Source organism: Leptodactylus fuscus, chromosome 5 (genome assembly GCF_031893055.1).
Source record: "Leptodactylus fuscus isolate aLepFus1 chromosome 5, aLepFus1.hap2, whole genome shotgun sequence".
In the NCBI taxonomy this organism is placed as follows: Eukaryota; Metazoa; Chordata; class Amphibia; order Anura; family Leptodactylidae; genus Leptodactylus; species Leptodactylus fuscus.
This window is the reverse complement of record NC_134269.1, coordinates 126,531,219-126,547,060: the sequence shown is the minus strand read 5'-3', so window position 1 is coordinate 126,547,060 and position 15,842 is coordinate 126,531,219. Positions and strand designations below refer to the sequence as shown.

The following is a 15,842-nucleotide window of genomic DNA, read 5'->3' as shown; positions in this document are numbered from 1 at the left end:
AGTACCGGAGCTCTTCACTGTCAGAAGGGCATTTCTGACAGTCAGTCAGGAACACCCTTCTTCACAGTAGTGTTGTAAGGATTGGAGTCAGGGTCAGGCAGTGCAAAGTGACACAGCTGGGAAAGCAACACTGTGCAACTCATGACAAAAGGGGTCGCAGGGCCTGCAGCTATAACTATGCTGTAATATCTGAGATGAGCCAGACCCATGCATTTCCTAATTGAAGTGCGCCTACCAAATCAAAAGACAAGGGATAGTCAAAAATACAAGCCGGGCAGATTAACCAAGAGAACAGACCGAATATTAACAGACAGGGAATCAGACTGAGCAGGGGGACCAGGAACCACAAAGTGAATGGCTGGCAAGGATCCATGCCTGGGTGGAGTTTAAATAGCAGCAGAGAACACACCTGATGGCTAATGACATGGAGACTGAAGGTAAGGAAAAGATTAACCCTTAATGACCTAAGCACACCCAATAGAACTCCTAACACGTCACCAAGCAAGGAGACCGCGGCGACTCCGTATCCTGACAGTACCCCCCCCTTTGAGGAGGGGCCTCCGGACCCTCAAGAGGACCCCCTGGCTTAGTAGGATAAGAACGGAAAAACTTCTCCACCAATCTAGGAGCGTGAAGGTCTCTGGCTGCCACCCAAACACGCTCCTCCGGTCCATACCCCTTCCAATGTATGAGGAACTGAAGGGAATTCCGCACTCTGCATGAATCAATGACCCGTTCCATCTCATACTCTAGTTCCCCCTGAACGATCACGGGTTCGGGTGGGGAACGAGTGACCATTGCCGGAACATACTTTTTGAGTAGGGACTTATGAAAAACTGGGTGAATATGGAGGAACCTAGGAAGTGATAATTTGAATGACACAGGGTTGATTATTTCAGAAATGGGATATGGACCAATAAAACGCGGGGCAAACTTAGAAGATGGAACACGAAGTTGGAGATTTTTAGTGGATAACCAGACCTTGTCACCCACCACAAAGTCAGGTCCAGGGTGGCGCTTTCTGTTGGCGAAATTTACTTGATTAGCCTGGGCTTTTCTCAGCGATGCCAGGCTTTCAGCCCATACAGTACAGAGAGATTTAGCAATGTCCTCTACTGAGGAAAAGGCAAATTCATTACCTGTTCCTGAGGAGAATCTGGGGTGAAAACCATAGTTAATGTGGAAAGGAGATGACTGAGTCGAGGAGTTGACATGATTATTTAGTGCAAACTCAGCCATGGGCAAATATTCACTCCATTTATCTTGGCAATCAGACACAAAGCACCTCAAATACTGTTCCAAAGATTGATTCAATCTCTCTGTTTGACCATTAGTCTCTGGGTGGAAGGCTGAGGAGAAAGAAAGAGAGACTCCCAACCTGTTACAAAAGGCTTTCCAAAACCTGGACACAAACTGTACGCCCCTGTCCGATACCACATTTGAAGGAATACCATGTAGACGTAAAATGTGACGGATAAACAACCAGGCCAACAATTTAGCTGAAGGCAATTTTTTCAAGGCAACAAAGTGGGACATCTTAGAAAAACGATCTACTACAACCCAAATTACCGATTTCCCTTTAGAGGACGGGAGATCGGTAATAAAATCCATGGAGATGTGTGACCAGGGTCTATTGGGTAGCGGGAGTGCATGTAAAAGACCCGCTGGAAGTTGATGGGGCACCTTAGATCTGGCACAGGTCTCGCAAGAATGAACAAACTTAACATCCCGTTGCCAAGATGGCCACCAATATGTACGTGATAACAGATTCCCAGTACCAGTAATGCCTGGATGACCTGCCAGAACAGAGGAGTGGATCTCCTCTAAGAGCTCCAAGCGGAGGTGACTAGGGACAAACAATTTACCTGGCGGTAGCGCACTAGGGGCAGCATCCTGAGTGTTGAGGATACGGGTTTCAAGATCCGAGGTCACAACTGCCACTACCACCCCAGGAGCAAGTATATTTTCAGGTTCCCCATCAGAACTACCACTAAGACCAAAACTTCTGGACAAGGCATTTGCTTTAGTATTCTTTGAGCCGGGACGGTAGGTAATTACAAAGTGGAACCTAGTGAAAAATAGAGCCCACCTGGCTTGACGGGGATTTAATCTTTTCGCCTTGTCTAAATATAATAAGTTTTTGTGGTTAGTCAGTACAGTAATTTTATGTCTGGCCCCCTCCAGGAAGTGCCTCCACTCTTCAAAGACCCACTTAATCGCCAGAAGCTCTCTATTGCCAACATCATAATTGGCCTCGGTAGTGGAGAAGCTCCTGGAAAAGTAGGCGATAGGTTGGAGGTTGGTAAATGGTTCAGTAAAATACAAAAAGAAAACGCTCAACTCTGCAATCAAGTACGAATGGAATGTAAGTGATAAGGGGTGCACGGAACCTCCGACTGAAGGATGAACGTGACTATGAACCAATGGTAAAATATCCAGCACGCCCCACACTAATGGATGAATAAAATATAACTTTTACTTCACATTGTTAAAAAAAGAAAAAAGATTTTTCTTACAGCATGGATCCAGAAGATAAAAACATGAAGGCCTACGCGTTTCGAGACCCGTGTGGTGGTCTCTTAGTCAATGGTTCAGTGCCCTGAGACAGGATGGCTCCTCCACCTTCTTCTGAAGCGTCAACCTCTACAATAAAGGGCAATTCAGGATCAGGATGGACCAGGACTGGGGCAGAAGAAAAAAGTTGTTTTAAGGTGGTGAACGCTACCTCCGTCTCTGGTGTCCAGGAGGCAGGATCCGCCCCCTTTTTGGTCAAATCGGTGAGAGGTTTAACAGTGGAAGAAAAATTTCAGATAAATTTTCGGTAATAGTTGGCGAAACCTAGAAACCTCTGAACTTCTTTTAAGGTAGTAGGTTTCTCCCATTCAAGTACTGCAGATACCTTTCTGGGATCCATACCAATGGTACCAGGAGTAAGGATGTATCCCAAAAAACCTATCTCCTGGACTCCAAATTGACACTTGGATAACTTAGCACAGAGGTGGTTTTGACGTAGCCTAAGAAGAACCTCTTGTTGCTGATGTGACTCCCAGTCCGGTGAGAATATGAGGATGTCATCTAAATAAATTACTAGATATCTACCTAACAGATCCCTAAAAATGTCATTCACAAAACGTTGAAATACTGCCGGAGCATTGCTCAAACCAAAAGGTATAACTTGGTATTCAAAATGACCTTCAGGGGTATTAAATGCGGTTTTCCACTCATCCCCGTCTCTTATCTGAATCAAGTTGTAAGCTCCGCGGAGGTCAATTTTAGAAAACCATCGAGCCTCCACCACCTGGTTAAAAAGATCCGGAATGAGTGGCAGAGGATGTTGGTCTTTGACCGTAATCTTATTCAACTCCCTGTAGTCAATACAAGGTCGGAGGCCACCATCTTTTTTTTCAACGAAGAAAAACCCCGCCCCCACAGGAGAAACTGAAGGTCGGATATGTCCTTTAGATAGGCTCTCTTTAATGTACTGGCGCATGGACTCGCGCTCTGGAGCTGAAAGGTTAAAAATGCGACCTTTGGGTAGTTTAGCTCCAGGAACCAAATCAATTGCGCAGTCATAAGGTCGATGTGGAGGCAATGCCTCCGCATTGAGCTCGTCAAAGACGTCTTTGAACTCGGTAATAAATTCCGGAATTTTGATATCATTTTTGATAGTACAAACAGAATTAATATGAGAAGTACAGGAATCTCCCCATCTAACCAACTCCGAAGTTTCCCAATTAAACACTGGATTATGTACACGCAACCAGGGTAAACCAAGAATAACGTCTGCAGCCAGTTTTTTCATAACAAAAAATGACACTTTTTCAACATGTAAACTGCCGACAAAAAACTGCACCTCAGCAGTACGGGCTAAGATTTTCCCTTCAGACAAACGGGTTAGATCTGCTCCAGATACCTGAAATGGGTATTTCAAGGGAATCAATTCAATTCCTAGGGCTTGTGCCACCACTTCATGGATGAAGTTCATGGCGGCACCTGAATCCACCATCGCCTGACATGCAAAAGTTTTATTACCATTAACAAGAATAGCAGGGAGTAAACATTTCTCAATATTATTAGGAGGTACCTGTGTGCCTGAGTGACCCTCCCGGCAATCACTCAGGCATTGGCGTTTCCCGGCGGTGGTTTAGGTCTGGTTGGACAGTTTCTCAGGATATGTCCAGGTTTGCCGCAATACAGACACAGAGCGTTTTCTAGGCGATACTTTCTCCTGGAGGCGGTTGTGGACCCCAATATCATTGGTTCTTCTTTAGGTATAGGACTAGAGGTAGGGACAGCAAAAGGAGGTATAGGTTCCGAAAGGACAGACCAGGATTTAGCTGAGGACCCAGGTTTGCTTAATTTCTCTCTACGCCTTTCCCTAAGCCTCCTATCAATAGAAATAGCCAAGGACATAAAGTCTCCTAGATTTTCAGGGACTGGATGACTTACTAGAGCATCTTTTACAGAATCTGATAAGCCTTGTCTAAAAAGGGTTAACAAAGGTCTGTCTGTTCACCCTGACTGCGAGCTCCACTGGCGAAACTCCGTAGAATAGTCCTCAGCAGTTCTAACTCCCTGCTGAATAGACAACAGATGGGACTCGGCCAAGGCAACTCTATTAGGGTCATCATAAATCTGACCTAATGTTTGAAAAAACTTATTTAATGAATTCCATTCAGGAGCTCCAGCAGGTAGAGCCAAGGCCCAGTCTTGTGGTGACCCTCGTAGAAGGGACACCACCAGCGCCACCTGCTCTGCTTCAGAAGAAAGGAAATTAAAACGAAAAAATAAACGGCAAGATTCCCGAAATGTTCGGAATCTGTCTGGTTTACCATCAAAACGGTCAGGCAAGAGCATTTTAGGATCCTGACGGGTATTCAATGTGGGAAAAACTGGTGATTGAATAGAAGCACCTGCAGCGGCTGATGCTGGATCAGGCAAAGCCTCCAGACGCTGCGAGACTTGGTTAATTAACCCAGCCATGCCCTGCACCTGCCTTGACAGTTCATCCAGGCGGTCAGTTACGGAGTGTTCGGCATCCATACTAAACTGCCGGGCGGCCTGTCTAGGGTAAGGGCCAGCCATTATGTAAGGATTGGAGTCAGGGTCAGGCAGTGCAAAGTGACACAGCTGGGAAAGCAACACTGTGCAACTAATGACAAAAGGGGTCGCAGGCCCTGCAGCTATAACTATGCTGTAATATCTGAGATGAGGCAGACCCATGCACTTCCTAATTGAAGTGCGCCTACCAAATCAAAAGACAAGGGATAGTCAAAAATACAAGCCGGGCAGATTAACCAAGAGAACAGACCGAATATTAACAGACAGGGAATCAGACTGAGCAGGGGGACCAGGAACCACAAAGTGAATGGCTGGCAAGGATCCATGCCTGGGTGGAGTTTAAATAGCAGCAGAGAACACACCTGATGGCTAATGACATGGAGACTGAAGGTAAGGAAAAGATTAACCCTTAATGACCTAAGCACACCCAATAGAACTCCTAACACATCTCCCAGGGAGACGCCGCGCAGCAAGGAGACCGCGGCGACTCCGTATCCTGACAAGTGTCTATTGTTCTGTAGTGTGAGAGGGGGCATTCCTTACTGCCCAGTGATGATGCTGAGCAGTGAGGAACGCCTCCCCCCAGTGACGTAACTACCAGGGTAGCAACGGTAGCAGCTGCCACAGGGCCTGGGACATTAGGGGCCCGGCGACAGCCACTACCCTTGCATTCTTTTTTTTTTTAATAGGCCGTTACCGGCTGGAGTTACTCCAGTCGGTAACAGGCCCTATTTACTTACCGATCCTGGCAGGGGCTGGGATCAGTAAGTCACGCCACGGGCCCCACAAACACTAATATTATACTTAGGGGTCTTTTTAGACACCCTAACAATTGTTCATGGGTGTCTACAGTGGGCCATAACACTGTGTGCAGGGGTCACTATGGGACATAATACTGTGTGCAGGGGCCACTATGGGGCATAATATTGTGCAGAGGCCGCTACGGGACAATAATGCTGTGTGCAGGGGCCACTATGGGGCATAATACTGTGTGCAGAGGCCACTATGAGGCAATAATACTGTGTTCAGGAGCCACTATGGGGCAATAATACTGTGTGCAGGGGCCACTATGGGGCAATAATACTGTGTGCAGGGGCCACTATGGGGCATAATAGTGCACACAGCAATGCAGAGGGGAGAAGGGGCAATCGGGGTCTTGGTCATCGGTCAAGGGGGCCCATGTCAAAAGTTCACCACAGGGCCCCGCCATTCCTAGTTACGCCACTGTCCCCACTAAATTGGCCTAAGAGTGGTGGCTAGTACCTAAAAGGACAATACCAGATTCCTAAAATTAAATTGGTTACAATAAAACTGCCAAAAATAAATTCAAAATACTTTGAGATTCGCGGTTTATTATATATTATAGTGCTTAAACTGAAGCCATGATCTTACACATCTGATTCCCTCATGCAAAACAGCATTGATTGTATCTTAGCTTGCCAGCATTGGTCAATTATGAATGAGCCTCTAGATATTTTATAGTACTTTCATCATTTGTTACATCCATTAAGATTTGACAAAGATTTTATGTAAGCCTTTTAACCCAGAGAACATATTGGGATTGTATTTAATGCACTCTTGTATAAAATACATGACATTTAGAGCATGAAATTAACTGAATGTAAGTGGCGTTATGCCTTAAATGAACATGATTTAGGTGGAATATACCAAGTTTGAGAAACTCATTCACATGATGCTAACATTAGCAATACAGCATAGTTAAAGGGATTTTATCACCACCTAAATCACTTCCAAACCACTTACATGATGCTGTAGGGGCTGTTAGAGGCCTAGTGAACAGACCTTTTTAGTGTCAATCTTATTACTGACAAATACAACCTTTAAGCAAATAATCTGTTCTGTGCACCCAGGGTGCGGCCACATCCAGTGTAATATCTTATTTTGCTGTGATTTTTCTTGCTAGCAAGATTATATTTTACACAAAAAGTATATTAACATACCAAAAATAAGTGCAAAAAACAACATTAATTAACATCTTTATAAGAAATTATACATCTCAATATAAAATAGATAAAACAACCAACCAACAGAGATCAGTATAATGTAAGAAATACAATTATATCATCCTGTATGAACATGAATATGTGACTCAGCAGAACCCTGATAATGTGAATCAGCAGGACCCTGTAATGTGACTCAGCAGGACCCTGATAATGTGACTCAGCAGAACCCTGACAATGTGAATCAGCAGGATCCTGATAATGTGAATCAGCAGGACCCTGATAATGTGAATCAACAGGACCCTGATAATGTGACTCAGCAGAACCCTGATAAGGTGACTCAGCAGGACCCTGATAATGTGAATCAGCAGGACCCTGATAATGTGACTCAGCAGGACCCTGTTAATGTGACTCAGCAGAACCCTGATAATGTGAATCAGAAGGACCCTGACGTACATTTCACACTTATGCTTCCTCCAAGGAGTGGGAATCCATTACATAGTGGCCCCTAAGAGTGTGCAAAGCAGTAATCAAAGCAAAAGGTGGCTACTTTTAAGAACCTGGAATATAAGACATATTTTCAGTTGTTTCACACTTTTTTGTTAAGTATACAATTCCACATGTGTTAATTCATAGTTTTGATACCTTCAGTGTGAATCTACAATTTTCATAGTCATGAAAATACAGAAACTCCTACTTTTGGTTTGTACTGTATAGCAGATTATTGCGAGGGCTGCTTGTCAGCCCTCCATCAATCAGATGTTTATGGTCATGAAAACCTAAATCCTGGACAACCCCTCAACTTTAAAACGTTCACAGGGAATCCTTAGGTCACGTCTAATACTTTTGCTCATACAAGAATCTTTTGGCATGGCACTCTTACATTTAGGTAGGAACAACATGACAGCTTGCAAGTTCCCTGAGCACTTTCTTTAGAATTTTTTTTTTCTATAGAAGAAGATAAGATAATCCTTTAATAGTCCCACAGTGGGGAAATTTCAGCATGTTACAGCAGCATAGTAATACAGATACAGGATAATACACAGTAATATATTACAGATGTAGGCACACATATGCTGAGAAGAGAAGATATACTAGGAGTCTATAGCAGCTAAGGAACAGAAGAAGAAAGAAGGAAGACTTCATAATCATAATCATTAGTGATCTTCGCTTGGACTGATGTAGATTATACAGCCTGGTCGCGGTTGAAAGGAAGGACCTGCGATAGCGCTCCTTCTCACACTTGGGGTGAAGCAGACGGTCACTTACAGTGCTGCCAAGTCCCATCAAGGTCTCATACATGGTGGTGGGATTTGTTCTCCCACATGGAGGTCACCACTGACAGTATCCTTCTGTCACCCACCACCTGTACTGAGTCCAGGGGGCTCCCCAGGACAGAGCTGGCCCTTCTGATCAGCCTGTCAAGTCTATTTCTGTCCCTGGTTGATATACTGCTCCCCCAGCAGGCCACACCGAAAAAGATGGCTGAAGCAACCACAGAGTTGAAGAAGGCCCTAAGAAGTGGCCCCTGGACTCCAAAGGCCCTCAGCCTCCAGAGCAGGTAGAGTCTGCTGTGGACCTTTATGTGCAGCGCCTCCAGGTGATCAGCCCATTCTAGTTTATTGTTGAGGAGCCACCCAGAACACTTCTCCATTTACTAAAGTCCACCACCATCTCCTTGGTCTTCCCAGCATTAATCCTGAGCTGGTTCTGCTGGCACCATTCAACAAAATCCCGGTTTAAGTCTCTGTATTCCCTATCGTCGCCATCAGTAATAAGGCCTATTATAGCAGAGTCATCGGAGTACTTCTTTAAGTAACAGCTGGATGAGTTGTGTCTAAAACACAGCTTTGGAAACACAGCTTGGGAGAGAAATATGTGAAAATATGGAAAATCCTGAAGTACATGTCTAAGTAACATTTTCAATAATTATGTAAAAAACATAATGCATTTAACCATCATTTCAGTAGTATATGTAGTCCGATTTGTTTAGCATCTCAGCAGTATTCAGTGTACTATGTAACAAGCTTTTATTTCTATTTTCAATGGTTTATCTGAAATTTAACCAGCGCACAGTTTGAGACCTTTCACAATGTAAATGATATTTAAATTGAGAAAAAATGAAAACAAACAGGAGAGTCTAATATAATACGTTTGATGAATAAATTCACTCATGTGTCTTGATGCTTACAAGTCTTTTCAGGTATATGCACATCAGTTCCATTAAAGTATATGAAGCATATTAATTTGTTATTAATAAGGTATGTTTTGATGTACAGTCTTTTTAAGGACAGTGATGGAGTGCTTAAATCTACCTTAGAATAAAATACTGATTCTGTACGCCTTTTTCTCATAGATTTAAATTTATTTTTTTGTCGAGAGTCCACGGCTTTGTTCTGCAGTGATCCAGCATTAACTTTCTGGGGGCACAGTCGGTAAGCATCAATTGCTTTAAATGGTGTAATATTGTCTGCCATTGTAGCTCAATGCAGTATTTGTTTAATAGAATAGTTATTTTACAGCCTCTACAACCTCTTTGGTTCAAAGAAGAGGGGAAATAATTGAATGGAATTTTTGGACGGTAGAATTGAGAAGACAATCTTAGTGTGTTCTGCTTAAAACATGGCAAAGTCCAAATAGCCTTCTCCTTAACAGGTCCAAGTGAAACAAAATGTTATTAGCATTATGGTAAAAAAAAATATATACTTTGTTTTTCTATTTCTGTTAATGTTCAATAACCAAAATGGATGATTTATGTTAGCCAACAAATCCCCACCATTTGGTGTTCTGAGTAGAAATCGTGTAAATGACAATGCAGTCTTCCAATGTGAATCACTATAATGTTTATACATATTTATAAAGCTCACAGTAAGAGAACCTTAATACTGTCAGCATATTGTAACATGATCAAAAGGACAAGGGAAAACAAGCCAACCCCTCTCTGCCATTTCTACAACAGCATGACCTCCCAGGTGGCAGAGAAGAAAGCAGAATGACTTACACAGAGCTAGAGGGTGGAGAAGTAAAGAAAAGAGACAGAGGAATAAACACAGATTTATCAGAAAGAAATGAAGCATTGCTTGGCTAGAATGTTGTCCTAATATTAGTTTTATGTTAACACTGGCTTATACTCCTGACCAGTAAACTAATTACCATGAAGCCAATGTCAAAAGCCAAGTTCGGAGCTCTCTTAATCTCTCCAAAACAGTCAATTTGGAACAGAATGGTAAGTTCTCGTGTTTGTTTATATTCTGAATAATAGCAAGTACCCAGATTCCTATGAACAGACCCTGCTTTAACTCCATAGTACACAGCTTTACAAAATGAAAGCATTATAGGCTCTGATGGACTCCATGGAGAAATGTTGTCAAACTGTCTGAAAAAAAATAATTTTTTCTTGCCCATAGCAGCCAATAACAGCACATCTTTCATATAGTATATGGACTTTCAAAAATGAAACCTGTGTTGTGACTGGTTCCTATGGGCAGTTTTTATAAATCTATGATATACCTATCTAGTATCAAGGGTAGTAAAACAATGAATAATGTCCACAAAAATATAAACTGTGCAAAAATATACTTTATTTATTAGTTACTTGAGCAGAAAAAGAATTTGCAGGGAATATGGCAATGTGATAAATGTACTTAAAGGGGCTCTATCACTAGGAAAAGTCATTTTTAACTAATCACACCTTTGCATAGCCCTTAGAAAGTCTATTTCACACCTACCTTTTGTATGTAGATTGCCTCACTGGTTTCTGAATAAGTCCGTTTATATTCATATGCTAATTAGACTAGTGCACGATAGAAGGTGCACACCTCTCCTATTGTCTTCTATGGGAGACGGCTCCTGCTGCTGCTGATGACTCGCTTCCTGTTTGCTTCACACACATAGAAGATAATGGGAGAGAGGAGGCTGCTGGGAACTTCCTGTACTGGCTGGAGGCTCATTAGCATATGAATAAAAACGGACTTATTCAGAGACCACTGAAGCAATCTACATACAAAAGGTAAGTGTGGAATAGCCTTTCTAAAGCCTATGCAAGCATGTGTTTAGATAAAAATGACTTTTCCCAGTGATAGAGCCCCTTTAAATGGTCACTAATAGAGATGAGCGAACGGCATTCGATCGAATTGGTATTCGATCAAATATCAGGCTGCTCGAGATATTCGATTCCAATTGAATACCACTCGGCAAAAGCACTAAAAATTCATATCCCCTTCCACCTTTCCTGGCGCTTTTTTGCACAAATAACTGTCAGAATTCCTGTCCCACCTCCCCTACATAATGTAGGCATTAAAAAAAAAAAAAAAAAAAATCGGAAAAAGTAATTGGCTGGCTAAATCAGGTGACCTCCACATTATACAAATGGTGGAATTAAGATTCGGTTCATATGAGACTGTGAACTATGTGACTGTGAGACAGGGATAGATGTACTGGCAGCGTTAGCTAGGGATTATCTTTATTTAGGTAGGAATGTTACTAAAACAGCTCTTTGGGGCTCTATCTCATAGGGATCCCTGTCAGCTTGCGTTATACGGGAGCTGACTTTTTCTCATAGGAATGCATTGACCAGTGTTGATTGGCCGAATGCCATACAATGTACAGCATTCAACCAATGCTGGTTCTGCCGGAGGAGGCGGAGTCTAAGATCGGTCCACAGCAGTCTCCATTGTGGTCCGATCTCAGATGTAGCAGAGTTGACACAGCGTTGAGCGCACGGCACTGCTGCATCTCAGGTGTAGCAGAGCTCAGCACACGGCCAGCTCTCTGCTGCATCTCAGGTGTAGCAGAGCTCAGCACACGGCCAGCTGTGCTGCATCTCAGGTGTAGCAGAGCTCAGTGCATGGCCAGCTCTGCTGCATCTCAGGTGTAGCAGAGCTCTGCGCACGGCCAGCTCTGCTGCATCTCAGGTGTGGCAGAGCTGTGTCAACTCTGCTATACCGGAGATCGGACCACAATGGAGACTGCTGAGGACTAATCTTAGACTCCACCTCCTCACAGACAAGCCTCCAGCAGAACCAGTGTTGATTGGCTGAATGCGGTACACTTTATGGCATTCGGTCAATCAACACTTGTCAATGCATTCCTATGGGAAAAAGTCCGCTCCCACTCAAGTTTGCTATACCTGAGATGTAGCAGCACTGTGTCAACTCTGCTACACCTGAGATGTAACAGTGCTGTGTGCTCAACACTGCTACATCTCAGATGTAGCAGTGCTGTGCGCTCAACACTGCTACATCTGAGATCAGACCACAATGGAGACTGCTGTGGACCAATCTTAGACTCCCTATTTGAAACGAATATCAAATATTTCACTGTTCACTCATCTCTAGTCATTAACTTTTCAACACACTTTGCAAAAATCAATAGTACAGTTATAGGAAACTTTGCCATATACCTTAGCAGGAGAAAGAAGCATGTTTCTGTGATATCAGGCTTTTTCTTTGCTTTTCATTCCTCTGCAAAACTGACAATAAAAATTCTGCAATATCACTGCAGGTCACAATACCCTGATTAAATATGACTATATTAATCTATGGAGAGTGGAGGAGTTAGGACAGAACAGAGGAACAGAGATAGCAGCAGGTTTAGTGTGATAGTACTGCTAAATAGGAGCTTTCTATCACAACCAAAACACTTTGGTATAGAGTGCAGGGCGCTCTGAAGAGGACAGAGGACCCCTGGAGAGTGTGGGCGGAGAGACGTGAGTGCATCACTCATGTCTCCCTTCCCGGTACCCACCCACACTCTCTTAAGCCCCGCCTTCTCCATAATACTAGTCTCGGGAGGCGGGGGCAGGGCGCTCTGAAGACATGTGGACAGAGCACCAGACCAAGAAGAGGAGCTGGGAGCTGCAGCTATGCAGGAAAGTGGACAACGGTAGGGGGGGTTAATCACTACACAGCGTGGGGTCCAAAAATTTAAATAATTTTTGGACTACATGCTGTTTAGTGAATAAGATCGTTTTTAAAATCCAATCTCCAAATGGACCTGCTACACACTAAGCTCTGCTGCATCGGACACTGCTACATCGGGCCGTGCGCTCAGCTCAACTACTCCGGAGATGCAGCCAAGCAGAGCGCACGCCCAGCTCTGCTTCCTCTCCGATGTAGCAGTGTTCAATGTAGCAGTCCGATGCAGAAGAGCTGAATGTGTAACAGGTTCAGCTCTGCTTCATCTCGGCATAGGAATGCATTGACCAGCGTTGATTGGCCGAATGCCGTACTTCTGTATTTGGCATTTGGCCAATCAATGCTGGTCAATGCATTCCTATGGGAAAAAGACAGCTCGCGCATATCGCAAGCTGAAAGGGATCCTGACCAGATAGAGCCCCAAAGAGCTGGGTGAGTAACATTACCCCCTAAATAAAGGTAATCCCTAGCCAACCCTGCCTGTACATGCATCCCTGTCTCACAGTCACATAGTTCACAGTCCCAAATTAGTTGAATGTTAAATCCACCATTCGTCTAAATTGGAGGTCACCTGATTTAGCCAGCCTTTTTCCGATTTTTTTTCACCTGTCCCACCTCCCCGCGCAGTTATTGGTGCAAAAAAAGCGCCAGGAAAGGTGGGAGGGGATACAATTTTTTTCTGCGTTTGCTTCGTGGTATTCAATTGGAATCGAATACCTTGACCGGCCTGATATTCGATCGAATATGTATTCGATCGAACGGTGTTCGCTCATCTCTATTGATGGACATAATGTTAATTTCTGAAACAATTATTCAGACACACATTAAACAAATAACTTTCTTAAAGTTACTGTTTCAGTTGTTTCAAGACAGATACACATTACACAGTACAATTGAGAATCTGCACTAGAGTATGTACTCTTGGGAAAGCAGCCTGTCACCCATCATACCGCTTACTATTAGAAGAAATTATTCAGTGCCATCCTTTCATATGGAAATAATGCACCATGAAATCCCTTAACTGCATGAACATTTCATTTTCTACTACAAATTAAATATTTTGTTCACATAATGAAAAGGACAGCACAGGCAAATATCTTCATGTCTTGCAAACAAGCTTCACAATATAATGACCCTAGCAATGGGAAGAGATCAGGGAAAAATACCCGCATTAGACTGCTGAAGGCTAAGGTCCCACGTAGAGGGCAGCAGCAAAACAGGTTTCCTCTGCAGACTTTCTGCTTCTACTGTGCCTATAGTGAAATTGTCAGTGTTTCTGTAGGTATAATTGACATGCTACATGTATTTTTTCCACAATGTGTGGATAGGATTTGCTAGAAATCCACTTTGCAATGATTGTAAAATGCATGCTGTGTTCACACAACGTGTGGTGCCTGTCTTAGGCCAGGGCCCCACTTGGCGTAAACGCTGCGGTTTGGCTGCGGTGGAAATACCGTTGAAGAAAACGTGGCATTTTAAAGTCTCTGAAAATTGGATTTCTAGTTAATCTCATCCACACATTGCGAGAAAATACGAGCACATGTCAATTATACCTACAGAAACACGAGCGGTTTCCCTATAGGTGTAATTAAAGCAGAAAGTTCAGAAAGGAAACCTCTGCTAACTTTCTATAAAAAGCACTGCAGAAAAAAATGCAATGCATTGTTGCTGTGTTTTTCCCGCAGTGCTTTTTCATTACAGCCCGCTATGTGTGGCCGTGTTTGATTTGAAAGATGCAATAGCTGCAAACTGCAGATGCAATAGCTCCAAATAATATTGTCCATCAATATCTCTTCATGACCTTATTTGTGCACAACATTGTAAGGGTCAGTTCAGACTGAGTTTTTTGGCAGACGATTATGACGCAGAATCCGCCTCAAAATCCACTGCCAAACCGGCCTGTGTTGACTTCATTGGGAGCCGCTTGCTTATTTTTTCCAGTAGCTAGTAGCAGAAAAAAGAAGTGAGATGATCCCTCTTGCTGCGGATTCCGCGGCTGAATCAGCGCAAGGCTCCCTCCCGATTAGGGCCATTCATTTGGGTCTAATCTGGAGGGAATGCCACTACGGGATACTGGTGCAGTACACTGGCGTCTTGTCGCAGCTAGCCACATGTAATGTTCACACGTGGAATGCAAATTCTGCCATGTGAACATACACTTAAAAGACTATAGAACATCAATGTCATAGAACTAGTGAATCTTATCACTATGTTCACAACCATGTCGACTTCAGCGAACATTAGGTGCTTGCACTAGGCTCCTACGTCAGGATCACGACTTGTGCTTGACACTACAATCAGCATTATAGAAATGGACTACAAAATCACTGCTTTCTGGCATATTAAACTCTATTTTAAGCAATGTTATAGCAGTTCGTCAATGTATTTGCAGATATAGCACACACTACATGCTCCATTTATGAAACACAGCTTTTAGAAGGCAATGACTGGGCAGCTGCAGACATTGAAATTCCCATGGTTGCCAGTCCCTTGTTTCCTGAACAGAATACATCTGTCATCGCAGGTTTAGAAAGGTGCTGAGATAAAAGCATGATGGGAGATAATCTGGGGCTGAGCAATGGACAACACGATTAGCTCTTTTTTCATATGTCTCTGAATAGAACTTGTGTCTGGACATCTGGTGAAATTCATTTGCTGGATTTTCCAGAAAATGTAATGTTAGGTTAAGGCTAAATGTCCACAATACCCATCACATGACCAAAGATCAGCCTTGCACTATGCCACAGCACATTGTATGTCTTTTATCCAGAATGTTATAGTAGCAGCAACCTATGAATCACAACATGACTCCATTCACTTTCTTTTATCTTCTATATACCATAAGGAAAGTGTGATCTTCGGTCACAGGATGAGTGTTACCAGATGATCCGGCGTACAGATCTAG

The 15,842-nt window shown here is 43.3% G+C and overlaps 1 protein-coding gene and 1 long non-coding RNA gene across 2 annotated transcripts in view; one reads left to right on the top strand and one right to left on the bottom strand.

Moving 5' to 3' along the window:
- Window positions 1-15,842, bottom strand: part of GRM8 (glutamate metabotropic receptor 8) — a 744,367-nt gene that overhangs the window by 479,270 nt on the left and 249,255 nt on the right. The window lies entirely within an intron of this gene.
- Window positions 65-15,842, top strand: part of LOC142203452 (uncharacterized) — a 183,670-nt gene continuing 167,892 nt past the window's right edge. The window contains exon 1 of the long non-coding RNA XR_012716110.1: window positions 65-74. This is a non-coding gene — a long non-coding RNA (uncharacterized LOC142203452). The remainder of the gene's footprint in view (window positions 75-15,842) is intronic.